Below are 21,892 nucleotides of genomic sequence, written 5' to 3' on the forward strand. Positions count from 1 at the left end.
GCTCACCGCTCCATTTCCCTATCTCGCCTTCTCCGCGCGCAGCGTCGTGTCTACAGCAGCTCTGCCATTGCCAACCACACATTGCCATCGTCGTGCGTGCTCGCCACCGCGAAAATGAGTTGCCCAGTCTGTCAGTAGCCTCGCCGTGGTCTTCTTTACCTTCTCCACCTCACCGTCGGTCAAATCGAGCCTTGGTAAGGACGAACGCGTCGTTTTCTTCCACCGCCGCCGTGGCTGTTCTTGCCGGAGATGGCGCTCCACGCGGCCAGCTGTCCTCGCACCCTTGCCATCCCTCCTCTGTCTCACGCTAGGTCATAGGAGCACTGCTGAAGCTCGTAGGGTCTCACATTCGAGACGTAGCGTCGTCATCTCGCCGGAGCCGGCCATGCCGTGGCCGCGTGCCGCCGTGCTCATCGCCAGCCCCAGTAGCCGCACCAATAGCTTCAATTATGGGCACCAATAGATGCACATGAGTGAGTTGACCGCCATAGCACCGCTGACTTCGCCAAAGGAGTCATCGGCGATGAGCTTCGCCGCCGTCTCCTTCTCCCCTGCCTGTCTCTCTGTCACGTGGGTCTCGCGTGCCAGCCGCTGAGGCTCAGGCGGGAGCCAGCCTAGGCTATGCCACGTTTTGGGCCATGCCAGCGTGTGTTTGTGGGCCGCCGGATCTGTTTGGGCCGGCCCAGCCAGTAGAGTAGGTTTTCAAATGTGTTTTTGTTTTATTCTTTGTACAGATTTGTATAGATATTCAAAAATATGTATCGCCTAGTATATAGATCCAAATGATGTGGTTCTAATTTTGTTGAGTTCATGATAATGTCTAGTTTCTATTAAAAATATAATATATGCCATGTTTTGTTATGAAAATAGGAGTTTCTATTTATCTCTTTTAATCATGCAAGAAATAGGGGTAATTATATATTTTTCTAGGTAGCTCCAAATGGCATGAAATTTTTGTGGTGTACTGTTCATATCATGAGTAGCTTGTAGTTAAATTTTCATATATTTTGGACACTGTATGTAGGAGATAGAAAATTTTCTTGTTTGCATGATTGGATCTTGAGTGAATTTTCATAATTTTTCTATAGATCCAGTTAGGGTGAAATTTTTTGAGTGCTATTCTTATGCTAGAATGATACTAGGAAAAATAAGAAATATGTTTCTTGACACTTTTCAATAGAGTTTCCTAATTATGCTCAAAATAGACATGCCACCTGTTATTTTGGATACAGCAAGTTTTGCTTGCCCAATGGCCTTGAAATTTTTTATGGTAGTCTATGTGAAGCATGAGATAGCTACTGTAATTTTTGTAGATTTTTCTGAACAATTTTACTATATATTGCTTTAATCGCGTAATTAACTAAATAAATTTGAAAAGGATATTAAATAATTTATTTAGAAGTTGGCACTATACTTTCTAATGTTTCTCTAGTATGCAAAACATGTTGGTTAACTTGGCTTGGTCAAATTATGCTTTTGCATCATCATTAAATAATTAAGCTAGTAACCCTGCTATTTCTGGACAGATTCTAGGTTTACTGGAAATTGATTTAGTTAACGTAAGAATCATGCTTTGCTATTTACCATTGATTTGTAGAGAATTTCATAAGCTTTCCAGAATGTCCTCATACAAGTCATTTGGAATTGTAGAACTTTGGTTGTGCTTAAATTAAGGGACTACTTGTGTGCATATAAAACTTTAAATGTTAATTTATGTATGCCTTTACTATTTCTAAGTTTGTGGTAATGTTCCTAGGTGTTAGGCCTTTAACTGAAGATGAGCATCTTTATCTTAGGTTATGCAAGTTAGGTAAGTTGATCTTGTTCTTTAAGTTAAGTTAGATACATGCTTAAAGTGATTTGAATAGAGCTATTTTACTCGGTAAACGAGTGTCCAGTGATGCTTTCGTAAACACTTACTGTGATTCATTCATCATGAGCATCATGTCATTCCTTATGCATCCATTATATTTATCTCGTGCATCGGCATGCAATAGGTGTACCGGAGGGAGTAACACTGCTGGAATTCGAGGAACCGAGCGAGCCGCAGCAGCCGACACCGGAGGTTCAGGAGGTGCAGCCTTCAGGAGAAGTGCCAGACGAGGTCGCCGTTGAGTGCCCGGATTACCGTCCTTGCAACTTTATGAAAGGCAAGCCCCGGAGCATATTAAGCCTCCTAATTTCCGAAATGCAGTTACAGTATTATTATTACATATATCATTGCATTAAGTTTAGGTATTGGATGCAAACACTTGCTGCATTGGTTACCCAATCCATGTCCAGATATTGTTACCCTGAATCCTATGTAGCTCAAGCTCGTGTAGTGCTTAGCCCTGCTTAAACACGGTAGAAGTTAGGTGATTTCCTGTCACCTGCGAGATATAGGAAGATACATGTGGCACGGTTGGCTATATTTGCTATCGTGGAAAAGAACCAGTCTTAATTTGAAATGAAGACCGGACAGAGGCTTGCTGGTTTGCAGTGACTCCGTCTGTGTCGCTTAAGGACTGATTCTTGGAGCCTTTCCTATTCATGTTGAACGCATGCCTCTCTCTTAGTTGGCCATGTCCAAAGACCGACCACGAAGCCAAGTAGCTCAACTCAGGCCGGGAGTCGATAAGTATAAAGTACGCCTCGGAAGGGAGCCGTAGGCGTGAGTCCAAGGGCAGGTGATTTAAAAGTCCTGATCGTCCTGGCAGAAGGGTAATCCCTGAGAGCGCTGGCGCTAATCGAACCCGTGAATTTGGTTCCTGAGTTGTACCAAAGGTAACCCACTGCTACCCTTGCTAAGTATGCCAGGGTGAGAGTTAGGAATACCCCCTCAGCTGAGTTGTAATTCGATTCGAGTCACCGTCTCTCCCGGTTAGTGAGAACTTGACGGGCTTATCTCCAAAGTAGATACACTAAATAACATAATGGTTCGGAAATGAGGATATGATGATGACAGCCTTATTATACCTGCTATGGTTAATATTGTTTGCTCCTAATAAGTGAGTGCTCTAGTACAGGTGCTAATCTAGTGGACAGGTAAATAATGATAAGCTTGATGCTAAGTTTAAATTGGTTACTATAATCATAAGCTCTTTTATGCAACTGTGTCAAGCTAGCCCACCTGAAAAGCCTTGCATGATCCTTGGTGTCTTTTATTTCTGGTTTTTGATGGGTAAGTCTAGCTGAGTACCTTCTCGTACTTAGGGTTTATCTCCCACCTATTGCAGATGACCAATTCTACTTTGGTTGCTGCAAGTACTGCCTTCTCCCAGCTGGGGATGAAGACTAGACCATTGGGCGCAGTCTCTACTAGTTCTCGTACCTAATAATGCTTTTGTGGGACATGACTTAGACTTGGCAATGTAATTGAAAACTATGATATTTTGTACTAAACTATGTTGCTTCCGCACACTCAAACTTGGTTTGTAATATTCTATTTAAACTCTGATGGATGTAATCTGAATGCTTATTATGAAATGTTGTAATGGATGATGTGTTGTGTTGAATCACTACGATCTTGGTTTGTATGTCGAGAGTTGGTTGAAATCCTTCGTGATTTCTAGACTACCAAGGTTATGGGAGCTTAAGTACAGGAATTTGATCGCTGTGGTGATTGTTTTTGTACTTACGTTCTTATGATTTGGTCGGTTCTGTTACACCTACTGCGCCTCCTTTCTTGGCTGCTGCCTCCTTGTCTTTTCCTTCTTTTGGCCCACCGGCCTATCAGAGGAAATAGTTGAGGAGCTCCCAGTCCTTGTAGAGGTGCTTGACAGGGTAAGCATGGTTGGTGCATGGGCTATCCATGAGCTTGTTGAAGTGGTCAGGCAGGCCCTACTAGGGCTGCTTGCCCGCGTGATCAGCTATGACGACCAACATGGAGTTGGCCATTCGGTGCCAATCCTTCTTGTTCTTCTTGCCCCTCTGCATGGAGGGGCCCTCATCTTTGTCCTCGTGCTTGGCCTTGCCCTTGTCCTAGCCTCTATTGAAGACTACTCCGACCGCCTCCTCATCGGAGGCATGGTTCGCGGCGATGTCGAGCAGGTCACGGGTGGTTTGGGGCTTCAGGTAGCCAAGCTTGTGGATTAGGGACTCGTAGGTTGTCCTAGAGAGGAAGGTGCTGATGATATCCACATCGATGACATTATGAAGGGAGTTGCACCGCTTCAAGAATATACGGATGTAATCCCGTAGGGACTCATTGGGCTCTTGCTGGTAGCTCTTGAGGTCCCAGGAGTTCCTAGGTCGGACGTACGTCCCCTAGAAGTTTCTAACGAAGACCATCTTGAGGTTCGCCTAGTCACGGATGCTGTTGTGTAGGAGGAATTCAAGCCATGCTCGATCATATTCCCCTACGCAGATGGGGAGGTACTGAATGATGAAGTGGTCATCATCCACTCCTTCGGCTCGGTAGGCGAGCCAAAAGTCTTTGAGCCATATACCAGGGTTCGTCTCCCTGGTATACTTGGTGATGTTAGTAGGTGTCGGAAGAGCTATGGGAACAGCGCTCTCTGGATGCGCTGGCCAAAGGCCCGTGGGCCCGGGCCATCCAGACTGGGACTCCGGTCGTTGGTCGGTGACCACGCCTGGGGTGTGCTTCACCGGTCTCCTCGATGGTCCGAGCGGAGCCCATGTCATCTGCTCTCACCGCTGCTGGATGGATATCATCATACCAGGCCCAACGCTGGTTGTGATGCTGCTGCGAGCATCTTGGATGGGCTTGAGGCATTCGCGTATAGGTGGTTGGTGTGGAGTGGTGTGGAGTGGGTGCTGGGTCAGGCTGTGGTGTAGCTGTGCCCTCCTATTTTTGTGCCTGATGGCTACAGCGGCGAGCGGATGGAGCGATTCGTCTGGTGTGTCTCCACTCCCCTAATGGGGAGAGGGGCCGTGAGTCAGTGGCGCGACATGGAGCTCTCCACTTATTAAACGGTAGTGGTTTCCACCAGTGCCTAGAGGTTCTGGTGGATCGCCTATTCCTGGGGGTTGTTCGGCTCGGGAAGGCCGCGCAGGAGCATCGCTGCCGTGGCGATGTTCTGGCTGGCCCGAGAGAACTATGGGGGATTGTGCCCCCATCCATGATGTTGCGCTGGACCTAGCGGGCGCGTCCCAAGCGCCGCTCGCTGGGTCATGCATGCGGGGTGCAACGTGCTACACCGAGTGCGCCGGTGCAGGTGGCGGCTGGTTCTTCCGCCTTTGTCGTAGCTCCTCACCATGCGCCTAGGCACATGTGAGGGCATCCGCATGAGGGTCTATAGAGACTCCACCACTATCGGCAGCTGTCCTAGAGCATTCACCATAGCGCACTCATGGGACAGAGGGTGGCAAGGTGCCACGATGTCACCGATGTTGGAGCCATTGCTCTCAACATCATCATCTATGAGGTTGTGAAAAGAGGTAGGAGTGTAGCTCGCTATCCCCACGAGTTCGGATGTGAGAGGGGGCAGCGCTAGCATCCTTTGGAGCCCCCGGGCGTATGTGTCTGTGGGGGATGCGACGCTGTAGGGGAACCGATCGCATGGCGGTCGCGGTAGGGACACTAGGATCCCTCCAGAGAATCAGCGAAAGACAGTAAATACCGAGTAAATAATAGTGCATACATTACTCACAGTGGGGTTTGAGCAGAGCGTATGCTCAGAACGAAGCGCAGGCGCCTCTTCGTTGAAGTCATCGGGTGTCTCGAAGCCGATGGAGGACATGCCTCCTAAGTCGAGCGTTGAAACAAGTGCCTCCTCGTGGAGGTGCAGCACACCGAGCCGGTCGGCGATGAAGTCCAGGCTTCCGAAGAGGAAGGCCTAGGATGGCTCAAAGATGGGTGGAACCCACATCCCAATAGGTGGGAGCGCAGAAAACTCCAGCGAGCCAAAGCGAGTCATATCGCTTGAGCCCACCATGGCGAAGATGGTTGAAAGGTGGGCCATCCGATGACCAAAAAGTGTGAACGTATGGCATCCTCTGCACGGACAGTGCCAACTATCAGTGCAGAAAGTGACCAACACATAAATATTTGTAGTTTTGTCGTACGTTGTGATCGGATGTGGCCTAGCACTCAATGACACATGGTTTATACTAGTTTAGGCAACGTGCCCTACATCTAGTTTGAGTCAGTTGGTGACTTTATTCCTAAGCCTAGGTGCTTAAAGTTTACTATGGGGTTACAAACGAGAGGGAGAAAGATGGGGGTGCAAGAGGTCCAGTCAGACTCCGGACTGAAGGGCCGAGAATGATGGGAGCTCCTACGTGCGCTAAGTATTCAAGCGTGTGCTCTGTGTATCTGTGTGATTGAACCTGGAGTTGTGTTTTTTAATCGTCCCCTATTGGGAGAGAGCGCATCCCCTTTTATAGATGAAGGGGACGGCCTTACAAGTGAGAGAGGGGGAGTTCGTATGCTACTAAGTCTTGTTACCCACGCTGTCGGGTAAGAGATGATGGTAGGCGGCCACAATACTGTTTTATGTTAGACATATGTGGGGGACGGGGGTTTACCGTATTCACCACGTATGGCAAATGATGACACCCATAACACTATTGATGCCCATGGGGGGTCTTACCGTGTTTGCCTGGTATGGGGATTGATGGCGCCCATGACACTGTAGGGTAAAATGTCGGTGCCCACAACACTGCTTGGGTTCTGACATGCCTGGAAGATTGTAGGGCACCCTTCTGATATGTCCAGTCGGTACTGCTGGTGCAAAGGGTACGGTCCTTGGTATTGCGGTTGACTTGAGCACCCTGCCTTACTTGTTCTGCCCGTTTCCTAGGTCCTCACCAAGCGGGCGTTCCCGGTTGGTTGATCCCAGTTGGCTCTGACTGCACTAGTCGGAGAAGAGCTGTAAGCAGAGGTTTGGTGCATCCCTAGTCGAAGACGTAGGTTGGAGTCAGAAGTGGCATTGGCTAGGCCTTCTGGTCGAAGAATCAGGTTGGAGTCGAAAGCGAGCGACGTTCCTCCTTGACTAGGCCTTCCGGTCGGAGAGGCGGGCTAGAGTCAGAAGCGGGCATTGTTCCTCCTCATTCAGGCCTTCCGATCGGAGAAGCGGGCCAGGCCAGAGTCAGAAGCGAGCGTTGTTCCTCCTCGTTTAGGCCTTCCGATCGGAGAAGCGGGCCAGAGTTGGAAGCGAGGCCTTCCTTCTGGCCTGTTGTTTAGGTATTTGGGCTAGCCCAGGAGTTGCGCGTCGTTCGCAACATCGTCTGTTGGGCCGATCTTTTGCTGGGAAGACGGTCCATGAGAGACCCCTAGTTTGTGAACCCGACACTAGGTATATCTTATGGTAGGCTTGCTCGGTTTCACTCTTAACCCTTGGAACAAACCTACATGGTTTAAGTTGTTTAGGAGCATGGCACATAGCTTGTTTTACAATTGTTCATCTAATATGTGCCAAAGTCTAAATTGTAGATAATCTCTCCCGAATATTACTTTCGAAAATGATTCTCACATTCATGTGATGTCATCTTTTAAGTGGTATTTTTTATTCTAAAATCAAATGTGCATGTCTCCTATAAGTATTCCATACTTGTGTGCACAAATTTAGGGGGAGGTTACTCTACAAGTTGGATGCTTTGAGACTAACACGTTTTCACGCTTATCATGTGTATAGTAGTCTCATTGCAAGAAAAATGGAGTCCCCGGAGTTAAGCATCATACTTCAAATATCCACCACCTATTGCAAGTGGTATAAATCAATTGGTTTCCACATGTTGTATTTCTAAACCAATATCATCATGTTGATTTTACTTTGGTATTTATATGCTTTCTCCATGCATTATATAGATTAAACTCCCTTGAGTATTAATTTGCCAATTATGCATAAACTACATTCTCCATCATATGTATGCATATATTTAAGGGGAGCTTAGTCTATGTAATGTGAGAGTCAAATTTTGTGACCTATTCCACTTCACATACAAAGGATCACAAAGTTTGACCCTCCCTTGTGCTACTAATGTCTTCTTTTTCTGTGTTTGATTCCAAAGGGGGAGAATTTATAGGACCAAAAGCAAGCCCAATCATAATAATTTACAAGTGGTAATGGTCCGAGAAAGGGAGGATAGTGGATTATGGAGTTAGGGGGAGGCTTAAATCCATAATGCCACATGGGGACATTTGCAAGGGCAAGATAAGTTTACAAAGATGTTTACATGTGGTTAGGGATGAAAACGGATCGGATACGGATGGATATCACCAATATTACATTTGTTTTCATATTTCTGTCCGGATTCGGATTCGAATACAGATAGTGTCAACTATGTCAGATAGGATACGATTGGATATCGACATCATAAATATGCGATTTGAGTATTCGGATACGGATACGGTATCGGATATTGGATATTCGGACTCGGATACGGACAGATCTCAACCCCTCTAAACGGATTTGGTTTCGAATACGGTCGGAAAATATCCGTACCGTTTTCATCCCTACATGTGGTACCTTTTAGCATCATATAACCTTGCCCTTTGCATTGCATCCTAGCAAATAAATAGTTTTTAAATTCAAAATTTTTATTATTTGATTGCTTTGGTCATGTTGTCATCAATCATCGAAAAGGGGGAGATTGTAAGGAAAATGGACCTTAGACCCATTTACTTTGGATTTTGGTGTTTGATGACCAACACAACCAAATTGGACTAATGAATTTGCAAGTAATTATTTTGTAGTTCAATAGGGTGCAAGACGTGACTTCGATGAAGGCGACATGATGATCCCACGATCAACACCATAATAGAAGACCCAAGATATCAAGCATAGTCCAAGCACAAAGATGTGAACTAAGCTAGACGTAAGATCACGAAGAAACGAGTTCGACAGAGGAGACCGGACGCAGCCCTAGGAGGACCGGACTCGTCCGATCAGTTGCTCGGCAACAACAGGCTTCAGTAGCTGTGACCGAACGCTGAGCAATGCAGTGACCAGACGCACAGATGACACTGTTCTTCATCACGACAATGTTTTTAGCGTGATCGGACGCGGCAGCAGGATGGTCGGACGCACCAAGAAGTAGCATTCGATCATGTCCAGAAAGGTTTTAGAGCGGCGCCAGCGTGACTAGACTCGGCCCAGAGTCCGATCAACGCGCATGCTCCAACGGTCGGCATGACTGAATGCGTCCAATCAGGACGACAGCTAGTTCTCTCATTTGGGGCTATAAATATGCCACCAAACAGCCATTTGAGTGTAGGAAAGCTACCAAGGGTGTTGATACACCATTTTAGTGATCTCCACTTGCATAGTGCTTAGTGATTCATTAGGTGATTAGCGTAGGTGCTTTGCGAAGTGCTTAGGTTGATTAGACCACCGCTTATGCACTTGCTCTAGGTTTAGGCCTAGTGTTTAGAGAGGTTTGCACACCTCTTATCACTCGGTGCTTGCGTGCACCATTGTTGTACATCGGAGGGGCTTGTAATCTTGTGAGATCACACCAACCGTGTTTGTGGTGTGGTCGCCACCGTGTACCGAAAGGAACAAGGCCCGCGGCGTTTCGGCCGGAAGCTTGATAGTGAAGACGACGGGGAGCATCCGGGAGAGGCTTGCCAGAAGACACGTCGGAGACCCACTTACGCGTGGGGAAGGCCCGAGGCTATCCAAGGAGTTACCTGACCGGGAGCTTGGCCCTTGCGAGGGATTCCTTGTGAGGGGCTCCAATGAGGACTAGGGGGAAGCTTATGTGCTTCTCGATACCTCAGTAAAATACCAGAGTCATCGATGGAAGTTTGCATATCTCTACCTTACTCTTTAGCTTCTGTATTTACATTGGAATCTTGGTTTGTGCTTTACTTTCCTAGCTTAGTGATAGGCTAGTTGATAGGTTGGGAACCTAGGTTGCAGAACTCCTTTTTATGGTAGAGATAGCAACACATTAGCAAAATCGTAGTTTCACATTTAGATAGTTTATCTTTTGCATATGTTTTTGTTAAGGATAGAAAAAGAGACCATAGTTTAGAGTAGATCTTTAAGTTGCCTAATTCACCCCCCTCTTAGGCGTTATGGTCCCTTACAACTTCCATAACAACTTATACTCCATCCGTTCCAAATTATAAGTTATTTTAACTTTCTTGGACACCTTAACTTTGAGTACTTAATTATTCATTAGCAAATTTTAGTTTTGTTATTTCTTGTTCTTGCTTGTGTTCTTGAGTCGTAGGCACATATTAGTCTTCGAGGAGCAGTCAACTGGAAGCTGCAAGGCTGATAACCAGAGGAGACGTGGTGTAGCGATAGCATGATTCCAGTCTTTGATCGAAATCTGGATCGTCGTGTGCATTCCTCCACCTAAATCGAAAATTATCTTGACCTAACGGAAGATCGGGCACTCCCGTTTCCATCAGGTGGTGGATCCCATGGTGGGCTAGGTGGTGATGGCGAGGGACAAGGAGGGGCGGGAGTGGCAGACATGGTTGTTGAAAGCAACGGTGAGCTCTAGCGACAACCATGAGGGGGTTTGGTATGCTCCAACAAGCTCGATGCTCCCCAATGGCGGGCTCACCCGGCTGGTGTCTTTTTAATCCAATGTCACCGCTGAGTCAGCTGATGGTTACAATCTTTATTTTCACTGCCAGTTTAGAAAACGAGCGATGATGAGGATGAAAATGTTTGTGTAGTAGTGACAAACCTATTAAGAGACGGGGTCTATGGTGAATATTGCAGTAGTGACCTTGCATTTGTTGGAACTATGTTTAGATTTTGTTTTTCTTTTCTTTACCTTAGTTCGGTGAAGATCGGGTATTTTCGTCTTTTACCTTTGGTTTCAATGCAATCTCCTATTAATTCCTCCTGTCTCTAAATGATGTGTAGGTAGCAGGTTGCAGCTTCGGCTCTTCGAAAGATCCTTCGATGTAAATAACAGTAACTTCTGAGTTCTGATGGATCATGTATTTACTTGGAAAATATTCTGATAGCTAGAACACCAAGATATGAGACTTATTTTGGCTATACAATGTCATTTGTTTGTGAATTTGTGTTTCCTTCATCAGTTGATTTTTTTATGATTTATTTTTCAAATACCACCGTAGCGTTAGCATGGGCACTGAAAGGTTCTAAACATTTTTGGTACTTGTATAATAATCTAAACTGCAGCTACTTGATAAACAGCCAGCCCACTCACTTGGGCCCATCTAGGGAACACTTGTGCAGCGCTCGTACCAAACTGTTGGTGAGGCCCATTTCGTTGCTCTTAGTAGACTAACCGACAGTTTACAAGAGGGATGAAGAGAGCATAGTCCAAGAATCACAATTTTCTTATGATTTGGAAAAAAAGGGAAGAACGAAGAAAAATGAGAGCAATGAGTCTTGGACGGTCCATCGATCGCTGTCGTCGACGTACGGGTGCATCAGTGTCATCTATGCCCATGCACGGTTCCATCATCCTGTGCGAATTTCATCATGCACACCGACACTAGAGCATGACGTCTCGCAGCGTATATGTTGGGGCACGCTATAATGAGAAATGCCTGTACATCACCTGGATCCAGAACCATAGCGTCCAGCTTTGGTGCAGAGAGAGTCCCGGTCTCGCAGAGGCCTCCTACATTATATTGGAGAAAACGATACTCGAATGCTAGACAATTTTGTTCTTTTTGCGTTAGTTTTCTCTTATATATTCGTATATAGTATATATAAACGAGAACTGCTTTTCTTCAGCTCCACCAACACAGACGACATTTCTTTTGACGTACTCCCTCCATCCCAAAATAAGTGACATTTTTTTGTTTTCAGACATCTTGTTTCACCATTCGTTTTATTTAAATTTTTTGTGTAAATTATAAAATAAATAAATCATTGTTAAAGTATCTCTAATCGTAAAATAATTCATAACAAAATAGATAATATTTATATAAAAATTTAGGGAGTTGCTATATTTCAGTCGCCTGAAATATAGCATTTTTTCAGGCAACGTCTTAGGGCCATCAGATCTGGATCCAACGATCACATTCAAAGCTGGTTGTTTCTGTACACAGGCAATATTAATGGGTCCGCGAATCAAACCCGCCAAACCTTACCGGGTCCGTCAAACCTTAACAGACGCATGATCCAATACCCGCTAACTGAAGTTGGTGCTCGGCTGGGCTAGAATTGAACTATTGGCCCAGTAAACACACTCTTTTGAAGGGTTGCCCAGTAAACACACTTAACGTATCTATCCCACTGTAGAACGAGTCTCTACCACAAATTAAAATTGACAGAGTGCAAATTTTATTTCACTGTTGCAAAAATAGACAATGAATATGGTCTTCAAAAGTTACAACACAAGAATATGAAAATTGCACGTTTCAAATAGTGCAAATACTATATATTGTTACTACAATTATATTGTATATGTATATAAACACAGAAGTGAAACTAATAACTAGTATTATAAATCCATCAAGCAACAAACTGTTCAAAATTACAATGGTCCAAACAGGCAATGGCAGGTTATTTATAGATATCACATACACAGTTGGAACCATATATAAACGAGGAAACAAAGGGCATAACAGGCATCAGAAACTCGAATCTGCATCATCCAATTGATGTCCTGAAGGGGAATCCGAGTATGCTCATCATGTGCTAAGACCAATATTGCCAAATTAGAAATAAAAACAACATAAAGGCAGGGAATACGGGTAAACAACTCTCAATTCAACAATGTGACAGACAAGTGAATCAGACACCAGGTTGCAAGGAAATGATAGGAATACCTGGTCAGTGCTACATCAGAGAAGATAGCATCAACCATGCCAACCAATATCTAGTACCTTGCTGGGTACCTGACATCCTCAGTAATGGAGATCAAATTGGTCCTCTTCTTTGCCATGTTGACAAGGTCTCTTCCACTCCTGTGGGAGAACTCAATTGCATACACCGACCAATTCTGCAAGACTGCAAGAGTGTCCAAACTCTTAAGACAACATACTACCCACAATCTGACAATAGTAAGGACCATGCTACAGCATTAGCAGTAGCTGCTATAGCTTTTTGCCTCTATTTTACTGTAGCACTGAACTAGCAGCAGCTACCTAATACAAGCACTTGAAATCTGCAGCCCGCACAGAATAGAAGCAGCAGGTAGAAGATTGTAGCAGAGAAGGCTTGCTTGAGATCCATAGGATTCCACATTTCCACTTGTGGTAACCACTAATGAAATGAGTGCACCTGTTGGAGAAACAAAGTATAATTGGTAGATCAGTTGAGTTAGATGGAAACATAAGCTACTACAGCATGGCATCTCCACTTTAGACAGAACTGGAGAGGCATCAAATAAGAAAATAAAAGGCAAACGCATAGTACTGGTGCATATGGTGCAAAACATAGACCGATACTTACACTTGAGCTGAATGTCACAATTATCCTCTCTATGATATAAACAAAAAATTCCTCCATCTTCTTCCCCCTGGCTCAGTAGCAACCCACAAATTTTATAACAGCTATACTAGGCATACGCTTGGTGCCTTGCTGCAAAAGGCAAGGATGTCAAATGAACCTATGCAATTGCCCAAATAGCATTGGGCCACATGTGTGTTGACACAAATAGTAAAGCAACACACTAATAAGTAGATTGCAGGTGGAAGACATTCTCTGACAGAAATCTGTAGTCAGATTCACAGTCAAAGTGCAGACCAAATTATTGCTACCTATCTGATAAAAGCAATAAGGAGAGAACATAATTCATACAACCATACATGCTTTGAACTGAACAAACAAGGAATGAAAAGAACCTAAAGTCTACAAAATCACAAAAGCTGAATGTGTAGAATGCCATGTTCAGTTGCCCTAGTCCAATGTTTTTCAAGATAAACTAAAAAATGTCTACAGAAAATGACTATGAAGGCAATCAAATATCTGAGTTTGACTATTACTTTGCCTTGAAATACTACTCTGAATTTTTTTACATATACTTCTTAAAACCGATTACGCAGATTTACTAAACAAGTAGAGTTTTCCCTTGATAATTTGATTGACAAAATTTGTTTGCATGAAAAATTTGTTTGCCAAAGATCACCATTTTACCTAATGATGGACAACTTTCTATATATATCTTCTAGTAATACAGTTGCAAAATACTAGTTGATAGTTTAGACTTCACATGTAAAATATTGAATCAGACTACTAGATCAATATTCACACCAAACTTTAGTAAGCCATCTAAGATAGATCACAATATAACATGTAAGGTACAGCTGTATCGCCATACATGCACATTAGTAAGCAAAAGCCAAGACTTACCCCAACGAGCAACTGCAGCCACTTTAGCCCCTTCACATGCTTTTGGACAAAAGGGACCCCTGTTCCAAAGAATCAACAAAACAACAAACAAAGATGTGGTGTGTGTTGGCACAAATAACAAGAAACAAGCATTGTGCAACAAGAACTCAGATAGACAGAAGGTTTATCTATAGTTGTTAGCTGCTTCTAGGGCTGGGAGAGAGAGACAGAGAATGGTTGGTTGGGTGGGTGGGGAATAAGAGAACCAGACAGTGATCTAGGTCCAGGCAATGGCAAAAAATCACAAAGAACACAATTACAAGGACAAAAATGTGGTCTATATTGGCACAGATTCCAATTAACAAATTACAATTTTTTTCTATAGAAGGACAAAGTGTGCATTTAGAGAGAACATATACTGACCATTGGTTGCTGAGAAGTAGGGCTAGGCAATGCACTTGAGCACAACTCTTCCTTCACACAAAACTTGAACCCCTATCCTGAACAACCTCCTCCCTGCTTTTGACATATGCAGAACTTTTAGGAAAAAGCCCAAAATGCTAAAATAGGCTCAATTCAGGAAGCAGTTCGTGGACAATAATCAGCAGTGAAGAAACACACTGGCTGCTGTTGTAAAGATATTTAGGGCCAACACAGAAACACAAATCAAAGAGGACAAATGAGAGGTGTGTGTTGACCCAAATTACAAAAAACACATTTGAATACGTTTTAGCACAGATCACAAGAGACAATTTTTTTCTATGGAAGAACAGATCACAATTTTTTCTATGGAAGCACAATCACAAATCACAAGAAACAATTTTTTCTATGGAAGGACAGATCACAACTTTTTTCTATGGAAGCACAATCGCAGATATGTCTAATATTCTGAAAAACAATGAAAATTTTTCCAGTGATTATGCAACTAATCATGACTTCACTAAACATGGTTCCTATGCGTTAACTTATGCATAGGAACCATGACTTCACTAAACATGATTTCACTAAACGCCTTCTCACAGTTTTCTAGAACAAGGCACTATAAACCATAGAACCAAAGTAGCAGGGCAATTTCAGTGCACAAGAATAACATTGGTTCTCTTACCCAACAGGCATACACAATTAGGCACTGATGAGATGCAAAAACATCCTACCAAAACCAGTAATGTAATAAATTAGCTATGCACTACAAAGCCTTTAAACAAGCAGACCACTAGTTAGTCCTCACTCCTAGCTTGCTTTGAAATTGTAAGCATCCCACAAATATAGTTGACACAAGGAAGCAAAGCCCCACCTGTTAACTTGGTAATGCAATTATATTGTATTTTATGTTAAAAATTACAATACACAAATATGAAAATTGCACATTTCAAATAGTGCAAATAGTACTCGTTCTTAATGTAATTTTATTGTGTATGTATAGGAGAGTTCAACAGCACTAGTTACCTACAACTGCTATGGACAAGAGCAACAAACAAAAGAAATGAATGTGAGTTTCCAAAATTCATACCTCACACTTATCAAAAATCTATGCTAATACTACTCAGGTTAGCTAACTGAAAACATTCCAAAATTCCCAACATGAAATCCTAAACACACAATCCAACAATATAAGGCCAATGCTATAGCAACTCCTAGAGACTAGCCATATTCTGTATTGGACCAAACCTGCTCAGTTGCTGTAATCAGAGCCGCTACTAAAGAACCTGATGACCACAATAATGTGCAATTGTCTGATAATAAATGTGCAATCTAGAAATACATACTAACCAGCACGATCCAAAGCAGGAGCTGCAGTTTCAGCCAATGGATTTCCTTTTGAATGATAGGGAATTGTTTTTGGCTCTGAAACTTGCAAATCAGCACGGAAACAAATTTCACTTTATCTTTGGACTGAAAATAAATAGAAAAAATGGTTGTCAACTATCACATGATCACAACAAATACATAAAATGGTTCTACATAGACAATGTAGAATGCAAGCTAAGGAAAGTGTAGAGAAGGAAGCACAGACCGAAAACAAAAGATTCAAACAGCCCCTAGGCTGGACTACAACAACAGCAGCAACATTACATCTATGCTAGCTGCAAGTGTAGAGAGACTAGGGACTAGAGACTAGTGAGAAAGCTCAACAGTACATCTATGCTAGCTATAGGGAATGCCGAGAGAGAGAGACATAAATATACAAAAACAATCAAATGAGCTCAAAAGCAGATGCCCCATGCCCCCTTCAAACAAAATGGATACAAGCTACTACTCAAGCTAGCAGTTCTAAATGGATGGTCATTACAAAACAATCAGTGGAGTGAGAAAACTTGGTACAAATGATATGTTACTAATAGACGACGAGGCAAATGGTTCAACAGCAGCATATTGCATATGCTCATGACTACAATTACGGTGCCCTATACTTGCAATTTATATTATTGCTGATTGCAATTATGTAACCGGACAAAAAGAAAGGGTGAGTGGATTTCACATGTGAGCTTTTATCCTAGGTCATAGTCTCAATGCAACCTGATAATACTGCCATGTGTCATGCATAACAAAAAGCATGACCACTCTAAGAGTCAAACCAAGCAGATTAACTGAAAATAGCAGAGGTCTTTTAACTTGCCCATATGTATAAAAAGACACCACTATAATTTTAGTGCCACGTAGAATAACAGAGGCAAAATAGACACAATACAGATTCTAGAGGTATGCTACTGCCTAAACAATCTAGATCACTTCTACTACCTAAGCAAGCGAATTAACAATCAAAATCAGGTGCTTTGGTCAGAACATCACATTTGCGAGGCTTCTTACCAAAATGGCATGTTGTAATTTCACTCCTGCCACTTTCAGTGTGCCCACACAAGGCAAATGAAAACAAACTAGTTCTTTCACCTGTCTAAACAATGACAAACAGATGCAATAAATCCAACAAAGTACAAAACGTATTTTTCCTGAGTATTTTTCCCCTCCTAGTCTATATGTCGACACCCAGCTGCCTACTTCCCACTGGCCAGGAAAACAAGTGGTACAAATTAAAGGCCCTAAAAAATATGGTGCATAGATAAGATTACTTAGCCAACTAATTGTCACACATAATTTGATACCGCAGCGGTACTAAACAGATACAACTGAGGTGATCCCTGAGACAAAGGTTTATGAGCAACGTAGTAAAGAAAGAGCTCTACCATATAGGTGCATACAATTTTTTAATATTGTTATTAATCCTACAAAATATCAGAACCACAACAGATTTCTGGAAGGCAACAAAAAACTAAAAGGGAGAAGTAAAACAATCTGATTTCCTGCACTGACGATTTTTGTGTATGTCACAGGCACACACATGTTCACCTATCATTGACCAGTGATTCAACTGTGTTGTTCTAATGTTGGGCTGACATAATCGGTGACAAGAAGGGCAAGGGCTACTGTGAGCTGATCGTGGCGTGTACTTGAATTCGGGTTCCGTAATCAGGACAGAGCAACCATGCATTGCACATTTGCAGCCTATCCTATTTCACTTATTGGACAAAATACAGAAGTTCAAAAATAATATCAATGAACCCCCAACTTTCTTCTGGAAAACAAGAAGTGAAGGAAACGAGCAAGTAAATCACTACACTGCTTGCCGCTAGAGTTCAAACCACACACGGCAGCAGCAGCAACAACAATGCAACCGTTCTCAACCTCGCTCCAACCATCACCCGGTCACTAGTTGTCTACCGCGGCAGCGAAAAAGCGACGGCACACACGCCAAATGCAACCCAAAAAACATGAAATCCTAAACAACTAAATCCTAATTACAAATAATGAAGTTATTTATTAGCTTATGAAGCATACTAGCTTCCCCACCAGCAAACAACGGGAGATACTATGTGAGCGGCCAAATTTAGGACAACAAATAGCTGAAAATAATTTGGATACTTTCTGGACAGCAAATGTTGGCTTGACAATCAGAAGACACAAACAGACTGTAATCTACTTTAAACCCTGCTTCAAGTACTTAGGCAGACATTACCACAATAGCTACTCAGGTAATTTGAAGCAACTAATGCCTACATTACAGGTAACTACACCACATCACACACAAGTTCATATTTGAGTTGCAAAAGTCAGTCAAATCGTACTTTATAATATAGCACGAGTTCCTTTGATGGTTTCTGGGCTCTGATAAGGAGCAGCAATAGACCAGTCCACAACAACAACAACAAAATTTTTTAGTCCCAAGCAAGTTGGGGTAGGCTAGAGTTGAAACGCAATAAAAAAAACATATTATAAAATATAGAAATGAAAGGAATCAGTTCTGATGGATACAGAGTGTTCATCTTTGAGTTACAGAAGTTGCAGTCCACACACCAAAGACGACAACAAAAAAATACCAATATTCTAAACTCTGAGCTTTGAACATGAGGAGAAAAATGACAAAATGTAACAGAAAAGTTTCAGCTTGATGAAACCAGAATCCATCGCTATGGAAATTACCTAAAACCGTAGAAAGGTAACTTGTTGCCAGCAAGAACAGTGTTGCTGAAGCCAATGGGGACATGACCTGGAGCACAATCCTACAATTTGGCAAGTTACAGAGGGTTCAGAAAGAATAGTGATGATGTGAAATAATCATATAGCTGTCATATAGGTGAAATCAGCCCCTGAGCATGTTAACAGTAAAATGAGAGCACGATTAAAGATATCATATAGCTGTCAAAAATGGCATTCTTGACAAACCTAGTAATAACACACATTATTTCTAAGACACCTGTCTTCCAATCAAGCATAAACTAAATGTTGAGCTGAGGATTCCAATAAGCCAACATGATATATTTTTAGGAATAAAAAACAAACAAAACTATATAGCAGTTCTAGGTGGCTTTGATAATAAGCATGAACTGAAAAATAATTTCAAGATATCAAACTGAAACATGGTTCCTGACTATTAAAGAATTCATTAAGAATTATATGACCAAGACAAGTATCACTGTATTTATTTAATCTGCATAACATCTTCAACCATTCATCTTCTCAGTTCCACCTATGGCAATGTACAGTGGACACAGAAATGGCAAGAGGACTCCAACTTGGTCAACTCACAAGTGAAACATACAGCTCAACTACTTCTTTTCAATTAATGATAAAGACTCACATCTTTGCCCTTACAAAATACAGTAACATCTACATCCCAAGTCTTTCTAGATAATCAAACTGAACATAAACAAACAACATCTAATTCTACAGATCATTCAGGCAAAAGAGAGAACAAAGACTCACAGAACGCAGAGTTGCTGTGAAACTAAAAGCACAGGAACAAAAATTCAGACTTTAGAAATGGTAAACCGTACAAATAGACTAGAATTAACTGAAACTGCAAAGCTACTCAACCAAGCCATTTAGGCTCGATTGAGGCTTGAGTACAGAAACAATTGTCCAAACTAAATTAAAGCTGGCTAGACATGATTAAAAACTGGACAGGGAGGCCAGTAAGATATCATGACGGCCATGCAAGCCGTCTGAACATGAAAAAAATACTAGATAGCAGGCCACACAAGATATCATGACAATGCTGCAAATAAGATAAAATTAGCTACTATGCTACAGATTCATATTTTTTTTGTATTCAGCATGTGTAGATAAATTTTGATAAAATCATTTATCACATGAAGCTAGCATCTAAAAGAAAGGACAAATACACCAAGGCTGAAAACCAAAAGCACTCTAATTTGTAGGAGTTCTAAAGCTCACGCGAAAAGCAAATGGAGACTGTGCTCCTAGTTTCATAAAGCAGATGCAGCAAGACAGGTGCTATGCTGGTTTCAAAATTGACCTGATAGACTGAAAACAAGTGCAACTGAATGAAAACGAGCTGTAAACTCAAATTCAGAAAAACACAGTTGAAGATTGAACTGTTTTTAGAAATTTCTAGGCCTAATCAAACTGTATATCTCTGACAACCTTCTGTTCAGCAGTGCTGCTCTTGAAGAAAACACAAACCAGCCAAAAGAATTAAGTGACATTGGAACGGAGCTGTTGCTGCTCTGAAAACACAAGTTTCAGACAAGCCACAGTTCACAGGTTGCACATCAAGCTTCACTGTTTATCAACGAGAACAAATCAAAATGCAATGCCATCATGTATTAACTTTAACTCAACAAAATTCATATCTGAAGTGTAAAAGAGAAAAGAGCTAACAAAACACAAAGCACTAGCATCAAGTTAATCAACCAACAACTAATCATTGTCCGACAAAATCGATTGTGGTTTGGCTCAATGTGTAAAAGCATGATGGTTGAGACAACTGGGATAAAGTAAAAATTACATTAGAAGAAAATAAATACAAATGAGGCATGGAATGGCAAAACCCCGTCCACCTGAATAAGTTAAAGCACTCAACTGGTCTACGCAAAATCTGCACTCTATATATGCAAGTATGCCTCTTTTCCTTTCATCAAAGGCTAACATGCATCACATTTAAAATTCACAATACAATTTACCGTGGCTAAATTAGCAGCCTCAGCCACGAGATGTGGAACCTACATACACCATAAGAGCTGCAGGCTCTAGCTTCAAGTCACAAAAGACGATGCAGTGTCAGATGACACAATGTCACCCTTTTTCTGAAATGTGAGTGTCAAAAGATGCAGAGTATGCGATTATATCTAGAGATGGTTTTGATGAATTGAATCAAGAAGGTTCCTATCATCCAGTCAACAAGATGGCTAGAATTTGTGTTGTAGAACCTACATACACCATAAGGGCTAGGCTCCTGCTTCAGTTCTTCCACCACCTACAGAAGTTCAATAATCATGTCTGATTGCGTGCTGGACCAAACAAATCCTTTCGATGTCTAAAATGTAGGGAGCCAATCATGTAGAATAGACAACAAATTTGAGTCACAAAAGAACAAGCACAGCCGCATCTCCATGTCAAGCTAACAGATCAAAGCTTTAGTAATTAAGTAGTACGCAATAAATAAATGATTGCATGCATAGCCAGATCTACATATCGAGAGCTGATTGAACCCACATCAGGAACAGGATGGGATACATCACACCATCAAACTCTAAAAATATGCCCTCCAGGTACTAGAAGATTGAACCAATCAAACAAATCGATCCCACATCAGGAAAGGGGATGGGATACATGATGCAACAGATGAGGAAGACGGGTACAAAGAGGAAGGACAGGAAGCAACCACGCACCATAGGGCATCCCCGGAGCTCCTCGGAGAGCTTCAACAGCATCCGTGTCGGTGAAATCAAGCTGAACGCCTGAACCTTGACCTGGATGAAATCGCCTCTCCCTGCTTCATGTAGGAAATGGGATTGACTGCACACATGAGCAAACAGAGCAACAAAGAGGAAGGAGATGCAGCAGGCACATACAAGAGTGCATCACCGGAGATCCTCTGGAAGACCTTCAACGGAGCGCCGCGACGGGGATGCGGGACGACCACCAGGGAGCAGCCGCCGCTGGGAGATGACCGCCGCGCGCACTGCTCCACCGCCGCTGCCCCGCGCACGCCGGTCCTCCACTGGGGGCCACTGTGGTGCCGAAGGAAAGGAGAAGCGGATGCGCCAGCGCCACCGCCACCGCAGCCGGTGCTCCATCTGCCAGGGAGCCGGAGGAGACAGAGGAGCGGGCAGATCTGGGACTGAGAGGGTGGGAGGGAGAGCCAGAGAGGAGTGTGGTCGAGCACTCGAGTAATGCGGCGGCCAGGCTAGGTGCGGTGTTAGCGGGTG

At 42.9% G+C, this 21,892-nt stretch overlaps 1 non-coding gene across 1 annotated transcript; it reads right to left on the reverse strand.

The window, feature by feature from the left end:
- Nucleotides 1-12,459: 12,459 nt before the first annotated feature.
- On the reverse strand, nucleotides 12,460-12,533 carry LOC136514653 (small nucleolar RNA snoR60). Its single transcript, XR_010773799.1, has one exon. It is a non-coding gene; the product is annotated as a small nucleolar RNA snoR60 (small nucleolar RNA).
- Between the last annotated feature and the right edge of the window lie 9,359 nt (nucleotides 12,534-21,892).

Source organism: Miscanthus floridulus, chromosome 16 (genome assembly GCF_019320115.1).
Source record: "Miscanthus floridulus cultivar M001 chromosome 16, ASM1932011v1, whole genome shotgun sequence".
Lineage (NCBI taxonomy): Eukaryota > Viridiplantae > Streptophyta > Magnoliopsida > Poales > Poaceae > Miscanthus > Miscanthus floridulus.